The sequence below is a fragment of the Zonotrichia leucophrys genome, chromosome 9 (assembly GCF_028769735.1).
Source record: "Zonotrichia leucophrys gambelii isolate GWCS_2022_RI chromosome 9, RI_Zleu_2.0, whole genome shotgun sequence".
Lineage (NCBI taxonomy): Eukaryota > Metazoa > Chordata > Aves > Passeriformes > Passerellidae > Zonotrichia > Zonotrichia leucophrys.
In genome coordinates, this window is record NC_088179.1 from 8,193,690 (window position 1) to 8,210,426 (window position 16,737).

A 16,737-nucleotide genomic window follows, 5' to 3' on the forward strand; every position below is an offset into this window, starting at 1 on the left:
GCACTGCCTGATGGACTGATTACTCAGAACACAGCTTTTTTTCTTTTCCCTTGCTGCCTTTTCTCCACTTTTCCCAGACATTTATTACTGTAATCCATGGCCACACTAGATTATCTAAATTCATGATGTGTTGCAATCCCCTTGAATACATGGTTTATAAAGTTGTCTTTGCATACCTTTTGCAGAGCTACTCAAATTTAAAACATACATCATCTCCATGCCTCTGAAAGTTTCCTTTTCCCTCCTCAGAAGAGCTAATTCCCCATCAGCCATGGGAAGACACAGAAATTTTAGGTATGACAGGAGAGAAAGGAGAGTGAACTAATCAAAGTACTCTGGATGGTTTGGGGTTTTTATTTGTTTGATTGGGGTTTTTTATGATACATATTTTTGATCACTTAAAAATCCACCAATATCTGTGTCTGGCAAAAGTTAGATCATATTGTCCAAATGGGTATTTACTGTGAAACAGATTTTTCCATCATCCAAATGGTAAAGCCTGATTGGTTCACACATTTTGCCTGTCCTTACACAGGATCTTGCAGTGCCCACCTCACTTTTTGGAGGTACAACTGCCACTTGCTGGAAATGATTGGCAAAGTGACCATGGGGACACTTCCTTTGGAAATTTTAACAGAACTTCCAAACCACATCTCCAGTGGGATCTGATATTTTGATTTAAATCACATCTGTGTTTAAATGTATACAAAAGCTTGCAACTGTGTTGTAGCAGCTCCAAAGATCCTTAATAGTGGGTGCTAGATTAGAGCACACACTATAATCTAACAGCAACTCAGCTCCGGCCAGAGAACCAATATCTAAATTCTCCAGCCAGAGAACCAATATCTAAACTCCAGTTGTGAAACAAAATGAAGCTATTCCACCTCACCCCATACTTAAGGAAACAGAGAACATGAAGAACATTACAAGAGGATTTAGTGCTGGTGGTATTTTGTTAGTGACTATTATTACATCAGGTTTGGTTCTGTGTGTAAGGCACCAAGAAAATCCCAAAGCACCCAGGCTTACAGGAGAACAGCCTTTACCACAATTTCATGGCATCAGTTAAAAACATGGGTTATTTCATGGACTTTCATGCCCTGCAACTCACTGGTGCAGATCAGCCTCTGCCTTTCAGATCCTCTCTTCAGAGGACACAGTTGCACCATTCAGCACAAACCAGTAATTTAGAGAAAACTATTCTCTGCTGATAGACCTTGACAGACAAATGAGGTACCTAAAATCTTGCTGCTGATTTGAAAAATGGTTTAATCTCTAAAACCAGGAAAACTCTGAATTGCCCATTACAAATAAAGGGGTTTGTGAATTTGTCCCCCCTTTCAGTTAATACTCAACACATCTAGAAGCCATTGAGACAAAATTCACAGTTTCCTGTTTTATCATCAAAATTGATAGAAGAAAAATCTGAGCACAAGTACAGGCAAGGTTTGGAAGAAACTCTTTCAAGCTGTGGTAAGGTTGCCAGAATGCCAGAAGGAGAACTTTTCTGCCTCCCAAGGCAGAGATTCAGTGCACACTGAACCACAGGATGACTTTCGCAAGCTCATTTTTCATCCTTGAAGAGTGATCCTGCCCATCTTTACAATTTATCATGATACAAAATATCTGTCTGAAAATGCTACTAAATACATTTAGAGAACAGAGTATTAAACAGATATATCAAATCCTCTCTCAGCCACACATCAGAACTTGTGTTTTGGGTTGTTTATTTCTGTTTTTAAGACTAAAGCCAGTCTGTTCAGCTATTTGAGCACAATGTCACCATCCAGCCCAACAAGCAGAATTAACAGCATCCACTCACTCTCAGAGTCTTGTTAAGTTTCATCATCTCAATCCTGTTATCCACCCTTCAGTCTTAAAACTTCACACTGAACAGTTGTGCAACACCTCCAGTCTTTAGTAGGAATGAGGATGGAGTGAAAAATTAATTGCTGGACTTGACACATTTCCATCCTTTAAAAATCACTATAATTTTCTGATTTTACTACACTACAGGCAAGTGTGATGCTAAGCAAAGTTAATTAATTTGGTGGAATTTTTGTACAGGAAGCTTTTCACTTTTTTATGAGAGCCGTCCCAATCAAAATTTTAGTGAAAACAACAAAAATGTTTTCATTGACTTCCCTCTGCTTTGGATCTGATCCTTAACCTGTAGTTTTCTTCAGCACTGTGAAAAAACAGAGTGAGGATAAAGCTCTCTGCAGCTCTATTTATTCAGCTTGTGTCATGACAGCTTGAGAAAAAACTCCCAGCTACTCCTCCAGTGAGGAAAAGGCTGAAAATAAACAATTCACCAGAGCACCAAAGCAAAAGGAAATGTGAGATGAAACACCAGCATTTTGCACCTCTATTTTGTCCACCAAAACCACAAAGACACTGAGAATTTTTTTTGCCTCCAAAGCAGCACATCCAACAAAAATCAATACAAGCATCACCACCAGTGTTCAAGGGAACAGAGTTGGGTCTCTACAGAGTTCTTCAGAAAATCCCATCCTGAATTCGCAGGGAAGTGTTGACAGCTTGGGTCACCAGGAGCTCGGGGGCCATTTGTGGCAAAGCCAACCTGGCTATCCAAACACTGCAGCAGCTGCTCGTGCTGGAGGGCAGAGGCAGCTCCCCAGCCCTGCACTCCTTGCCCTGCTCTGAGAGCCCAGGGCAGGGTCCCCCCTCAGCCCAGGGAGGGCAACCAAGGCTCAGCAGCCTCAGGAGCCAAGGTGGCCTCAGATGCCTCTGGCCAAAACGTGCTTGTAATTCTACTGCCCAACGTGGGGCTTCAAAGCCACGCTGAAAGCTGTGATATTGCTACTCCTACTCCTCTTTCACTTTATGATTTATTGAGTGCTAATTCTATCCTCTCTTCCTCAGACAAAAAGGAGTTTATGAGCAGTCGAGCAGCAGAGACAGGTTTGACCTGTGTGCTGTAATAAATCAGGTGCCAGGAGCAGATGGAGCAGGGGCGGGAAGCTCGCTGGAGGATTCTTGAGTTACACCTGTGCTACGTGGGATACTCCAAAGATTTTTGACCACATAGCTCAGGAATTTGTTTTCAAAGCTGGCAACAACAAAAGGGGGGGTACAGGGGAGAGAATGTGAGCTGTTGTGGGTCCCATTTAACAAGAACTCACAGACTCCATGGATTTCCAGGGCAAGGATCAGCAAATCTGCACTGGGGGGTTTTTGTCAATGTCAAACATAACTATAAATCCTATTTTCTCTTTTTTTTTTTTTCTGTTTCATTATGGAAAAATGCTGCTAGGACTAAAAGCAACCTTTTACAAATACCACTGGAATTCTATCAAAAGTTTTAACCAAGCTTTGTGGATGATGGGATTGGTGTGATTGCTTGAACTTCAGAATTTCCATTGTGGGCTAAATTTACCCAACATACTTGGTCTCCAGACCACATTCCTTTTTCTGCTTTCATTTCCATCTGTCATATCTCTGTACTTGTCCTTGAATATTGTTGCAATTTTGTAATACGTTTCTGTGGCTTTTTCTTAGGCCACTACTTCAAAAACTCATTTTTTTGTGGTCTCCAGCCCAAGATGAACCAGAACAGGCAGGATTCCACACTCACAGACAAACCAAACACTGAGCACAGAAGCTCATGCAGAGGCTCCACTAAAGTCAACAGAAGCCACATGTGGCCATTCACCTATGACTTTGAAAGTGTTTACCTTAATCATTACTGGGGTCAAAGCAACATAAAGGGCCTGCATTTTTCATAGAGGAGCTTCCAGCAACACAAAGGGAAATGCTGAATGTGTGACAATGACACCTACTCAGAGTGTCTGCTCAGATACCACTGAGCAGCCCCTCACTGCCATTGCACCCAGTTACTGCTCCTCCATCCTTAATAGGGTGTCTCACAACTCAGGTTCCCTTTCAGTGTCTCAGAATTTCCACTCAACTTAGGATATTTAAACAAATGAGTTTGGTTGACTTCAGGCCTCAGTAGTACTTTTGTTTCATTTAGGTTTTTGAAGAGAGTTAGAAATTAGGGGTTTTGTGAGGGAAAGAATAAAGGAAAAAATTATTCTTTTTAACATCTGTTCTTTTGAATTCCAGATAATTAGAAAAGCTGTATTGTTGAGTGTTATTTGTCTGCTGTTGTTTTTTCTTAAATATTTTTAGCTATTTTCCATCACTTCCCATAAAATCCTAGGCCAAAATATCACTCAAAGCATCTCAGAATTTGTATGCTGCTAAAAAAGATGGTATTTTCTCCTTGCAGGAAAAAGATTGTTCTGCTTCTCACATGTGTGTACAGGCATAACAATTACAAATTAATAAATTGAATGAGGTGATATTTCAAAGGAAATAACATTTGTAGTAAGAAAATGTTTTATTACCTTCACTCTCTTGAATTGGGTCTGTTTTCTGAAACCAGAAAAAGGTTAAATGCACATCTCCAACAGGAGAGTAGTTCTTACATAAATAAATGGTTCAACAGTCAGGAAGATCTTGCTGTCTTGAGATGGATCCTGACTGATACTGAGATCCCCATGTTACAGTGTGCCAGCAGTGGGAGGGGATTGCAAATTAATTAAAGTGAGCTTCCTAAATTGATTTATCAAAAAAGAGTAAATTAACAAAAGTAATTAGGAAAAAAAATTATTTTTCCTTTTAGTACAGTGTTGAAGCTTCTTGAAGGTTTTGCTTTGAGAGGACTTCCTACACTCCCTCAGCTTTTCTGTCAGGGCTCATCAGGTTTGCAAGTGTCAGCTGTAAAGTCAATGGCAACAATACCATATAATAATAACTACCATATAAATAATATAATAATTAATAAATACCATATTAATTATATAATAAGAATAACCACCCAGGATGTGATCTGCCAGCACCAAAGCCTGACTGCCACTGGACACGTGACACATCAAATTCAAACCTGTCATTCAGCAGAGAGGAAAGCTTCCTCATCTCACTGTATCCTGGCTACCAGCCATGGTTTGCAGCACCAGGATAAGGGGGATTCCTGCAAACATGGAGAATTTTGCAGTGAATTTAGAGTAACAATCCCTTTGCACATTAAAGACACACCTCTCTGCTGAGTGACAGGCATTGAGTCTAGTGGTTGTTTGTCTTAGCTCTGTTTCTTACTGACTTCTATCTCAGCTCAGTCACTTAGATGATTTTCTTACAAATTTAAAACACAGGGAGCGTCTGAAATCTCTAAATTTTATTGTCTATCCTTTGTTGTTGAATTTGTGAGAGATAAAATTAAAAAAGCAAACTTAGTCAAGCCATGAAGCAAAAAGAGACATCAGTTACAAAGATTACATCACTGGCTGATTTCATCTTCCCAAAACCAGAGTGTATTCTATTGAGTTTGATGTGCCAGGACCAGAAATTGGGAAATATATCAAAACAAATATTTAAAAAGCAAATACACATTGTTGCTCTGAGATAGGATTGTTTAAAATATAAACAACTATGCAAATAGGAAACACATTGCCTGGAATACATGACATGCAATGCACAGTAACCAGCAAAAGGAAAATTGGGATTTGGATCCTCACTTGCTGCTTTGGCATTGTGCATTGGCTGTACCCTTTCCACATGAAGTAAAGCTTTGGCCCAGATGTGAGAACAGATAAGGTGTGACTGCTCTTGGGCAGTATTGGAAACCTACAGTGCCCAGGAAAACTGCTGGTCTGCATTTGTGCTTTCTTGCCTTGTTGTTTTGGTTTTTTTTGATTAATTATGATTTCTTCTCTCTGCCCAACAAGATTCCCTCAACTCCAGCTGAAACACAGCCTGAGATCCACAGTGCATCTATAGAGCCAGTCAGAGCAGCAGGACCTGCTATCATTACATTAACCCCAACTTCAGCTAGTGACATTGCTGTTCTCCTGAAAAAACTGTCACATGAAGGCAGAGCTGTAAAAGTTAAAGCTACACAACCCTTCTCTCCACTGTAAAGCATTCTTTGGGATTTAAAACTCTGTAAATGCAATTCCTTCAGGCTCTGTAAATAAGGAAGGTGTTGGGCATTGTGGAATAACCAGGAGAAAACCAGGAAAAATTACAGGGTTCTTTCAACTGCAGCTTCCCTGGAGCTGTGGCTGATGGGCTGAGCACAACACAGGTGACAATCTCAGAAATGTGTGTTCAAGCCTGATTTGACTGGATTAGCACAGAGAGCCCAAGACAAGAGCTACTACAAAGTCACTGTGCTCCTTTTCTGAGCTGCCCACCACTGTAGCTGATCTCAATGCCAGGCTGAATACGGAGTCACGAGTGTGGTCAGGTCAGGGCAACTCTGCAGTGAGGTTTTGTATCTGCATATATCAAAGTCTGCTCCAGAAATGAACATGCTACATGTGCATTAAAGGAATTTGACAAGTTGATATCACTCAACCCTTTGAATTAAGTTCTTGCCAAAAAAAGAAGGCAGCACAAAGTTAAACATGAGGCTGTAGCAAGGGACAGACAAAATTTATCCACCCATCACACAGCTGAGTTGAGAAACAAATGAACACACTCAGCAAGGAAAGTAAACAAGGATGGTCAGTTCAAAGAGCCTTGGATCCATGTTTGTGAAAGAAACCAGAAACTGCAGGCACCAATTGAACTTGTTAGTTCACAGTGCTGATGGATTGCTTGATTAGATTTTTTCCGGGTTAATAAGGGCAAGCCTCAGTGGGTCAATAAGCTCCTCACTTGTATATTCTAGTGGGAAGTAAACTAACAACATTAGACAGTCAAAGCAAGGGGGGGAAAAAGAAAAAAGTGATTAGGCTCTTTTGTTCCTCAATACCTGCTTTCCCTTGCCATGAGGCTGATGTGCTGATTCTGCAGCAAAGCCTGAATGTAAAACTCTGAAAGGATGAAACATTTCTTTTTGACCTAAGCACATTTGGGTGGTATAATGATGAAAGACAAGAAGTGAAAGTTAAAATGAAAAGCAAGGAGACAACTGAGAAATGTCAAAGCCCAAGGTCTTCACCTTTCTCCCTCTTTTCTGAGTAATGAAAAAACAAGTCACAAAGAACATGATACCATTCAAAAGAAACATGTCCCACAGTGCATTGGGGGAATCTATTTATTTTACTGGAACCTTGCCTGACTGTAAATGGACAGAGTGTGAAATCAAAGCAGAACTGCAGCAGAAGATTCTCAAGAGAGACCAAAGAGAGAATATGCAGAAATCATTTACCTAAGAGTGATCAAACAGCCCAAAACTCAGACCTCAGGACAGACATCCTTGCATCCTTCTTGAAGACAGGCCAGCAATAACTGAGGAAAGGAGGAGATTGAGGCAAGCAGCCTTCAGGTGGGTAAAAACCAGCAGAAGGTGCATCCTCTGGCACAGAGTGTGAGGAGAAAACACACACAAGAGGGGAAGGGCTGAAATTTCTCTCTGGTACAGAAGGAATAGCACGTGGTAGACACTAGCCTGATCCTTAGAGGATGAAAAAAGGAAGTCCAGGCTGATTTTCAGGGAGAGGGCACTGTATATGGTTCTTCAGTGGCAGAATCTGCCCCTAAACTGAAGGTTGAAGCCCAGTCAGGGTAAACAAAACTTTTGTAACTGAAACCAGCTGCAGTCCTGTGTAACACAAATGGACTAAACAGATTGCATGGCTCACACAAAGTGTGAAACTGCAGGGATTTTCAGAGCTCCATCCGAGCCAACACTTATCTAATCTATTCTTAAAAGATTCCAGAGAAGAGTTTTCTAAAAATCTTCTGTTAGCAGAACTGTCCCTCATATTGGGAAGCTTTTCAGAATATGCAAATCTTTCTATTAAAATCAGAGAACAACAAAACTTTACATTCGAAGTTTACAATTTTACAACTACAGTCCAATCACCCAACAGCTGTATAGAAAGACTTTGTATTACAGGAGGAAGCTTTGTCTTTAAAAAAAACTCTGTAAAAAGTAAGTAGGTTCAGTAACCACACTTCCAGACTTGATTCCAACTTTCTGTAACAAGGAAAGTGTTCCTGGAAATATGATTCTTATTGTTACTTAATGTTGATGAGTTACTCAACCAAAACTAATTAGTTCTAGAATGGAAAAGTTGTACATGTGAGTTAAGCATGGTCTATGGAAAAAAAAAAAGCAGCACTGTAGTAGATTATCCTCCTTTATGGAATAAATGCAGGAAAGGCAAACAGTCTATTCCTGAAGTCTGCAAAATTCATCCATGTACAACTGTGCCTTTACCTTTGCACCCTTTATTAATACAAGGAGAGCAGTGACATTGTAGCAATTTTTTAAAGAGCAGGCAGCAAGAACAAAAGAATTTCTTCCTAATTTCAGAACAGCTTTTGAAATGTTTGTGAAATGTAGGTCATGTCCAACTTGTCTTTATTTAATCTGGGCACCCCAGGGCAGAGCTATTCAAGTGATTTATGCCAACAGGCAGCAACAGCCAATTCAGATTGGTACCTGCTTTGGCCTTTATCATACCATTGACTCAGTTCTATTTCAACAAAACAGGTAATAAGCTCACAATATTCTGCAGTTTGTCCAATTATGGTGGAATGAAGAGGCATGAAACCAGGCAACAGCTAATAGATATTTAGTAAACTACCCTCCTGTAGTAAAGACACACTGTCAGCCCTGAAGAACTAAGTCCCTACAAACCAATGATCCACATCTGAGAACAGAAAACCAGACTAATTCCCCAATTAATTGCTGCACCTATTCAGTTTAGTATATAAAGAAATTATGACTATGAAGAAATCTCAGACAAAAATAATCTGCTCTTCCAAGTGTTACATACTACTGCTTGCTCTTTCATATGTAAAATTCCTTCCTATAATTTGATAAAGTGAAGAAAATAAATATCAGCCTACCTGGTCAGTGGGCAGAGATACACCAGAAGCTGATAGACCAGTCTTAAAATAATTTTTTATATAATTCAGTCTAAATGCCTTCAGAAAGGCTCCTGTTTCACTTCATTAACCAAAGAGAATTAATGCTAATCCTCAGCCTAACCTGAGCACTTCTGACTGAACTGCTCAGTGCAAAGTACAAGACCCATCTAAATTTACCAAAGTAGAAAAAAATAATTAGGGAGAAAAAAAAAGAAACCCACATCACCAACAAAAATTTGGTGGAAAACCCAAAATCTGCAGTTCAGTCATCAAGATGATGATTCAGGTTAACTCCTGTACAGTGCCAGCAATGAGGGGATGCTTTAACTCAGAACAGTTTCTTGCATGTAAAAACATCATGCAAGGAAACATTTTATAAATGGCAAAACTTGCTACAGGCAGAGTCATCAATTGGCAGCCTGACCCCATCCAGGGACATCTAAACCCTAGAGGGAGATGTGATTCAAGAAGTTCTGAGTTACCAAACTATTGTTACAGCAATTCTTTCTGGCCCAAAAGCTTTCCATGTGTGGGTTTTCCGTGTTTCAGCAGGTTTGAAAGGTTTTGTTTTCATGGCAACTTCCCACAACGGCCAAGGGGGTGAACACTTCTATCCTCTCTCACTGCAAGGAAGGAGACAAGAGAATTAAAAAAAAAAATCCCAAAAGACCTGGACTGGTTTGGCTAAATTTAAGCATGGTTGAATTACATTACATCACTGACTCACTGTTAATCAAAGCAAAGTTTCCCCAAAACAACCAAGAGAGATCCCTGAAGCCACAGCTCTGTCTTCAAACACCAATTCCAACATGAAGCAGCATTGATTGAGGGAGGAGTGAATACAAATTTAAAGTCCCAGAGATTAGCATTTTATCCAGCAATAACATGTAATATAGGAACACCAGGGCTGAGACATGCAAACAAAGGTAATGTCCAAGTGGAGGAAACTGGTGAGGGACAAAGACCACAGAAATTAATCCTTTTTCATCAGAAACTAATGGGATACAGGCAGAGAAAGAGGCCTGCACATCCAACTGGCATTGAACTTGGAATTCGGAGACTTTTGAAAATGCTGACTGTCCAAATCCAAGCTCAAAACAAATTGAATAAATTTAATTCAAGAAATTCAAACAAATAAAGTACAGATTCTCATATTTTTAATTTGTGCAAATGCAGAAAAACACCGTGAAATTAATCTGTTCTGCAGTGGGTGGTACCCAAGTCCCCAGAGCTTTGAGCACTTTATGGCCAGTCTTTCTGTAAATTATAGAAATTCAGCTCACAGTTGGCTAACAGGTGTCCTATTTTCTGACTGAAAAATGAATTAGCGATGAAGAAAAGAAGGAAGAGCTGAGACTCAGATTAAAAATAAACTAAGTAATAAGCAAATAAGTTGTTCTTGCAGGAATTTATGGAAAAATAGAAGTAAATAAACAATATCTAAAGTTTTTCTTTCCTTTCAACAAAAGCCACACGTAATTTAGAGTACCCCATGTACCAAATAGTTAACTCACTGGAAGTGAAGGAAATGTCTTACAAAAATCAACAACACTGGACAAATCCTCAGCTGGTGTGAACTGAGGATGCAAGGTTGACTTTAGGAACAGGAGACCAATTTGTAATAGATGTGAGTGTGTGAGATGTGAGTAAAATGATAATGGACACAGCCCTCTAAAATTTTTTTTTACTATTCCTCCAGTAGGTATTTATAAAGGATGGCATTTTTAGTCTATGCTGATGCAAAATTAATGGTCAGCAACAGAACTGCGAGATTCAAAACTAAAACAGATCAAATTCCTCCCTCAGTCACACAACATTAACTGAAATGACAAATGTTCTGGATTTGGAATCCTCATGCTGTCTGGTACACATAATCCCGCTTATTGTCTCTCTGCAAAGTACCAAGTATTTCAAAATAATGTACCAAAACAAGACCAAATTTCTGCTAAATGCAGCATAAGAGAGTAAGACAGACACAACCTCTCCTGGGGCCACACTGTCCATTCCAATAGAAATTTTGAAAATTTTAATCAAAAGAGGGGAAAAAAAAAATCAAAGTGTTTCATCAGACAAAAAAAAAAAAAAAAGCAAACTACATGGGCCCAACTGCCTCTTCATTTTCACATGGCTCCATTGTGTCCAGCAAAGTCCCATAATCAGGTGACAATAACAAATGAGGATAATCAAATGCAATTAATGAGCTGAATAATCAAGATAACCAGTCCAACTTCAGCACACCTGACTGGTGAAGAGGTGGCAGTGAGGGCCCAGAGTGCTGCAGTGGAGCTTTCCCATGAGCAGGGCAGGGGACAGAGGTTTAAACCTGCACAGGGGAGCCAAACCAGCAACGCAGCCAGCTCTGACACAAATCACCAATGCTTGCCAGGATCTCTTCATTCCAGGAGAAGACCTGAAGCAACTCAAATCTGATAAAAGAGACCTAACCAGTAGAACTGTGCAAGCACAAAACTGTGAAATCCCATGGTCACACACAAAGAGGCAAAAATCCCATCCAGCCAAAATACCTCTTCTTTACAGAGTGTATAAATTTTAATCACAAGTCATGCCAGGACATAAACACACAACTGAAAGAGAAATCTGTTGTTTAAACAGCTTTTGAGAGTGGCTGAGACTATGATTAGAAGTGTTGGGATGTTTATCCTTTCTTCCAGTGCAGTTGTGCAGTCAGACACAAATTATGGGTAATACCTGCGTGATACCTCCCACTCATCCTACCCAGCTAAAGGAAATTTGTTTTCTGCACAGCACAATGGCATAATTCAGAACTGACACAACATTCTGACTCCAGTTTTTGTGATAAGCTTAAAACACTAAACACACTCCAATGAACACATCAGCACTTCAGGTATGCTCTTCTGAGATTGGGACCATTTCATTTTGACTGCATAAGTTTCAAGAATGAACAGCTGAAAAACTTGTACTCCCTGAGATTCTTTTAATGCAGAGTTCGCCTTTTTGATTAAACTCATTGATTTACAGCTTTCTGTGTAGTTGTATAGTAACTGTGTATAAGAAAGCAGTTCAAAGCATGTCACATGGTGCAGGATATAGATAATTTTTAAAGCATTAAAATACAAATAATGATGAAAATGCTGATATAAATAAAGATTTATTAAAGAAAAGCTCTACCTGTCTACCAGAAGGGATATATTTAAGTTTAGGTCCCAGCTAGAGATGTGAATTTGGATTTAGTGTGTTTATCCTATAGGGTCACTAAGAAAGAGGAACAGGTGAGAGCTGCAGCCTTGCCCCTCACCTGCCCACTCTAGTCAGGCCTAAAGTTGGTTGCTATGAGCAACCTCCCTGTGCCAAATTTAAATGGTTTTCACCCTCCTCAGATGAGCTGTGCATCTGAGCTGACACCAATAAAAAGCTGGAGAAAAAAGCTAGCTAATATCCTCCACATCCTGATCTTGCAGCACTGAAACAAATGTACATACAGAAGGATACAGGATCAAAACATACAGCTGAAAGGTAGAAAAACACATTTTTAATTTTTCCCCTCCTTTCCTAAAATTAAAAAAAAAACTTTAAAAAATTCTACACTTAAGTGACTTGAGAGGACAGTTAGGGGAAAAGCAGCTCCCATTTAGCTCACAATTCCAAGACTGGAAGCAAATTTCAGCATTCAGCAGGGGAGTTTTCTTCAAATGACCACAAAATGAGAGCTGTCATTTTCTAGAGAGCTCCTGTGGAAGCCAGGAGCCCTGCCAGGCTGATAGTGCTCAGTGCTGAGGACAGATTACACTCCCTCTCCTCCAGCCCATCGGGATCAGCACTGATAAGCAAACACGAGAGGAGCCATGTGAGGCTCTGACAGAACCACTCCACTGCAATTAACTCCCTCCCTCAATGCACAGCAGTCTGCGTGAATCAGCAAATACCACAGAGATAGAAGAAAGAAGAGACAGAAAGGGTTTTGACAGAACTTGTGTATATAAGTAAAACCACATGACACTGCATGACCAAGCTATTTATGTGATTATCTAATGATTCTATGCATCAAAAACTTTCAAAGACTTCTTCAGTAAAAATGCTCTGCTGAAAATAAAACTAATACAGCTTTACTTAAAGCTATTTTATTTAGAGGGAAGGAAAAAAATCTAGAGTCTTGGCATTATGTCAAACAGGTTTATTTTTTTCCCTTCTCCTAAAATTCCTGTGGAACTCATTGGTTCATCAAGGTCACTGGACCACAGAGCTTTTACATGTTTTGCTGAAGCAAAGCCCATGCTCAGTGTGAGGAGAGCAGGAGCACATTGCCCCTCATGGGGTGTCCTTTCCAGATGACAGATTTGGATCTGTCTGTAAAACCCCCAGGTTTCATAGGGTTTTTCCAGGGTCCAGTCACCTCCCAGTGAGCCCAGGGAGGCACACCATGAGCTCAGTACAGGTTTGACCCTGTTTCCACACTGACACCTCAGTGACTCAAGGCAAACAACATCACTTGAAAGCTTTTGACACTTATGCCACCAAAATTACATCCAAGTTTAGTTCTCTTCAAACACAGAGGTAGGAATTGTGTAATCAACATGCAATACAAGGCAAGGAGTGCTTAGGGCAGAAAACAAGGACAGTTACCCCAGCAAACATTCTGGGCTTGACCACAGGCTTCTAAATGAGCCAGAAGAAAGCACAATTTTCTTTTGACTTATTGAATATACATTAAGCATTTCCTTGTACACACAAGGACACCCAGCCACATGACCTCAATTGGCAAAATATTTTATCTTTGTGTTAATTTCGTGACCCTTTAGGTTGTCCTTTGTCTTGGGGGATGAAAGCAAATACATGGCAGGGAGGGGGCACTGTCACCTATATTTACTGCAGTTTCCTGTGCTAGGTCACATAGCATTCCCAGGCTGCAAAAAAAGGCTCTGTTGTAGAGAATTTCTAAAACAAGTTGAAGGTAATGTGCAGTTATACTACAAGAAGTTGTCAGTCAAGGCTTGCTGTGCCTTCCAATTTTTTTTTTTTTTTTTTTTTAGAATAGCCAAAAAAGATGGAAAGTCTCCAACTGTGTCATCCTGTTATGAAGGAAAAGAGTCTTTGCAGGGCTCACATTAATTTGATTCAAAACAAGCCCCCAGAATTTACTTATTCCCAGAAGTATCAATTCTATTAATTTACTAAGCTTACTTACATGGCAAAGGATTTCCTATTACACATCCCACACACAAAAAAAAAAAAAAAAAAAAAAAAAGAAAACAAAAATCAGGCTATTTCAGCTGCTAAAGTTTGTAGTACAGATTGCTGCACTTATTGAGCTTCCCAGCTCAGGAGAACATGGCAGCATGTGTTCAACTTCCAGCATGTGCTCTCCAAGCCTCACTGCACTCATACACATGACTGACAGAAGATTTCAGGGTAGACTTGTGTGCTCCTCTGAATCCAGGCCAGAGGTACTTGAACAGTTCCATAAAGTCATTTTATGCCTTGCTGTGATGAGAAAAGTGTTTCCTTACTAAAGATCAGGCTCTTTTTGTCTGTGCACACAGGTATGTTGCAGGTGAAGTGCCAAAAGTTTGCAGCATCTGCCATGCTAACTAAACAAGTTAAACATAACAACAACTAAACATTTACAGTGCCAACATTGCTTTAATTCAGGCAACGTTACATTCTTTGTTCTGGAATGTAACAGCAGTTCCTGCCATGAAGTTCTCCATGCATTGGTAAATACAGCAAAAGAATGCTCAGTGTCTACAGCTGCCTACAGACTGCGGGAACTCTTGGTCACCCAAATGTATTTTAGGCTCCACATGGGTACAGAGAACTTCATCTGTGGAGTTCAGAGTTGTAAGTAGTCAAAATACACCTATAAGATTCTGTTCTAGATGTAACACACACCAGCAGACACAAGAACTTACACAGCCAAATCAACATACTCCAGATTTACACCAGTATGAGGGCACCACAACATATCTGCCATTTCAGCTGATTCAGCTTACTTGTCATTCAAAGGAAGAAAAACCCTTATACAGTAAAATGTGCCACAAGGGTATACACACAGTCAAATAAAATTAGAGAAGACATTAATATTTCTCTGCAGAAGTTTCATCAGAAGTAAACCTTCTTGCAAAGCAGTCTAAGAAAGCTGCAGTGCTAATTCACAAAGGCTGGGTGGGAACTGCAACATGCCTGCATTTCAGTGAAGCCTTTCCTAGAGTATCTCAAAATGCTCAAACTAAATTCAAAGCGGACTCCTCCCCAAAAGCAGCCCACACACTTCAGCTGCAATGTGTTACAGAGGGCCACAAGAATTAGTAAAAAGTTGGGCAACTAAAGCAAGACCCATGATCTAATTGGTTTTAGCAAGCTTCTTACTAGGAAGGAAGGAGGAACATGGAGGTTCTTAGTGAGATCGCCAGATGAGTGATGTTAATTCAGAACACCAGTAAGCAGAGAGAGAAAAAATAGGAAGGAAAGACAATTAATGAATCCCTCTCTTCTTGCAATGCTCAAACTTTTAAAGTTTAAGGCACTTATTAGCATGTAGGACTGAGTCTTGATGCCACAAACAGCTCTCCAACTCCATTTCCCACAGCACCACAGTGCTTTGTAATGCCCTCCCTTCCCCATACCCCTTCTTTCTCCAGTGCTTGGCCCAGAGCATTCTGGTTATTGCCCTCCCTTCCCCATACCCCTTCTTTCTCCAGTGCTTGGCCCAGAGCATTCTGGTTATCTCAGAGGTGTAAATCATACTTCACAGCCCAGAGCTCACCATTAATGGAGTTATTTTGGCTCTCCTAGTCCTGTTTCACACCCCACACACAAAAAAACCAGAGGTGGCTGTAAAGGAGACTGACAAGGTTACACATCAGAGGGTTCTGTGAGCTCTGGAAGCACTGCGCTGGTTTCATACACAGCAGACAGAATGAGGTGAATAATTCTCACTTTATAGGCAGTGGGTTAACTGCCTCAGAAGTTTCACATCATGGTGTGTTTGTCATTTGTCCCTGCCCTTGCTACCCTCACCACCTTCTGTTTCCAGAGCAGGCAACCAACATATCATTCTATGGAGGCACCAAAATGGCAGTGCCTTGTCACATAGCCTTCTGCTGAGAGAGGGATATGTACTGTCACAGCTGAGATACACAATACACAGAGTGTCACCACACAACTTCAGAAAGCTTCAACCCATCCAGAAAAACACCTTACCTCATCAGAAGGCTTCAGGCTTCGGCCCACATGGAGTAACATCAGGACAACTCAGAAAGCAGCTGCCCTCCTTATTCGTTAGCCCAGCCTTTTATCCTCTCCTGTTGATGCACTGCACCTGTGTGCCCCTCACTGTTAATGCACCACACCTGTGTGCCCCTCATGGTTCATGCATTACACCTGTGTGCCCTCTGTTCCCTTTGGGGGTTGGTCAGTGCCCCTGAGCACTCCATGGCTCATTACCTCCAATAGGATTCACCTGCTGCTCACAGCTGTAGCTCAATGACTACAACTGTGTGCCTACAATGTACCTTTTAACCCCCTTCTCTGTGCACACCACTGGTCAGACAGGGGTCTTGCTTGTCCTACAAAGATGCATTCAGCTCCCAAGGCTGGTTCACTGGGCAGCTGGGAGGGCAGAGGGATGTGGCTGCGTTGAAGGCTCAGAAATGCTGTCGTGGCTGAGGATCTGCCTATGGAGCTGCAGCATGGAATTGTCCTTCTCATGTGTTACTCATAAGGTCTCCTGGGCAGGGAACAACGGGCTTTGACAAACAGAAGAAAAAAGGCCAATAATGCCACCAACGTGTCTATCACTGACAAAGAGACATTTTTACTACTGCACAGAGATAGGACAGGAAAAAGCTTCATCTCGTTCACACACACACACACACACAGAGACAGTCACGAAAGATGTAAAACTGT

General features: G+C 40.7%; 1 long non-coding RNA gene across 2 annotated transcripts in view; it reads right to left on the reverse strand.

The window, feature by feature from the left end:
• Positions 1-16,120, reverse strand: part of LOC135451671 (uncharacterized) — a 49,502-nt gene extending 33,382 nt beyond the window's left edge. Inside the window, exon 1 of one of the 2 annotated variants that reach the window (XR_010441398.1) lies at positions 16,033-16,120. This is a non-coding gene — a long non-coding RNA (uncharacterized LOC135451671). The remainder of the gene's footprint in view (positions 1-16,032) is intronic. The other variant, XR_010441397.1, reaches the window with a different exon arrangement.
• Between the last annotated feature and the right edge of the window lie 617 nt (positions 16,121-16,737).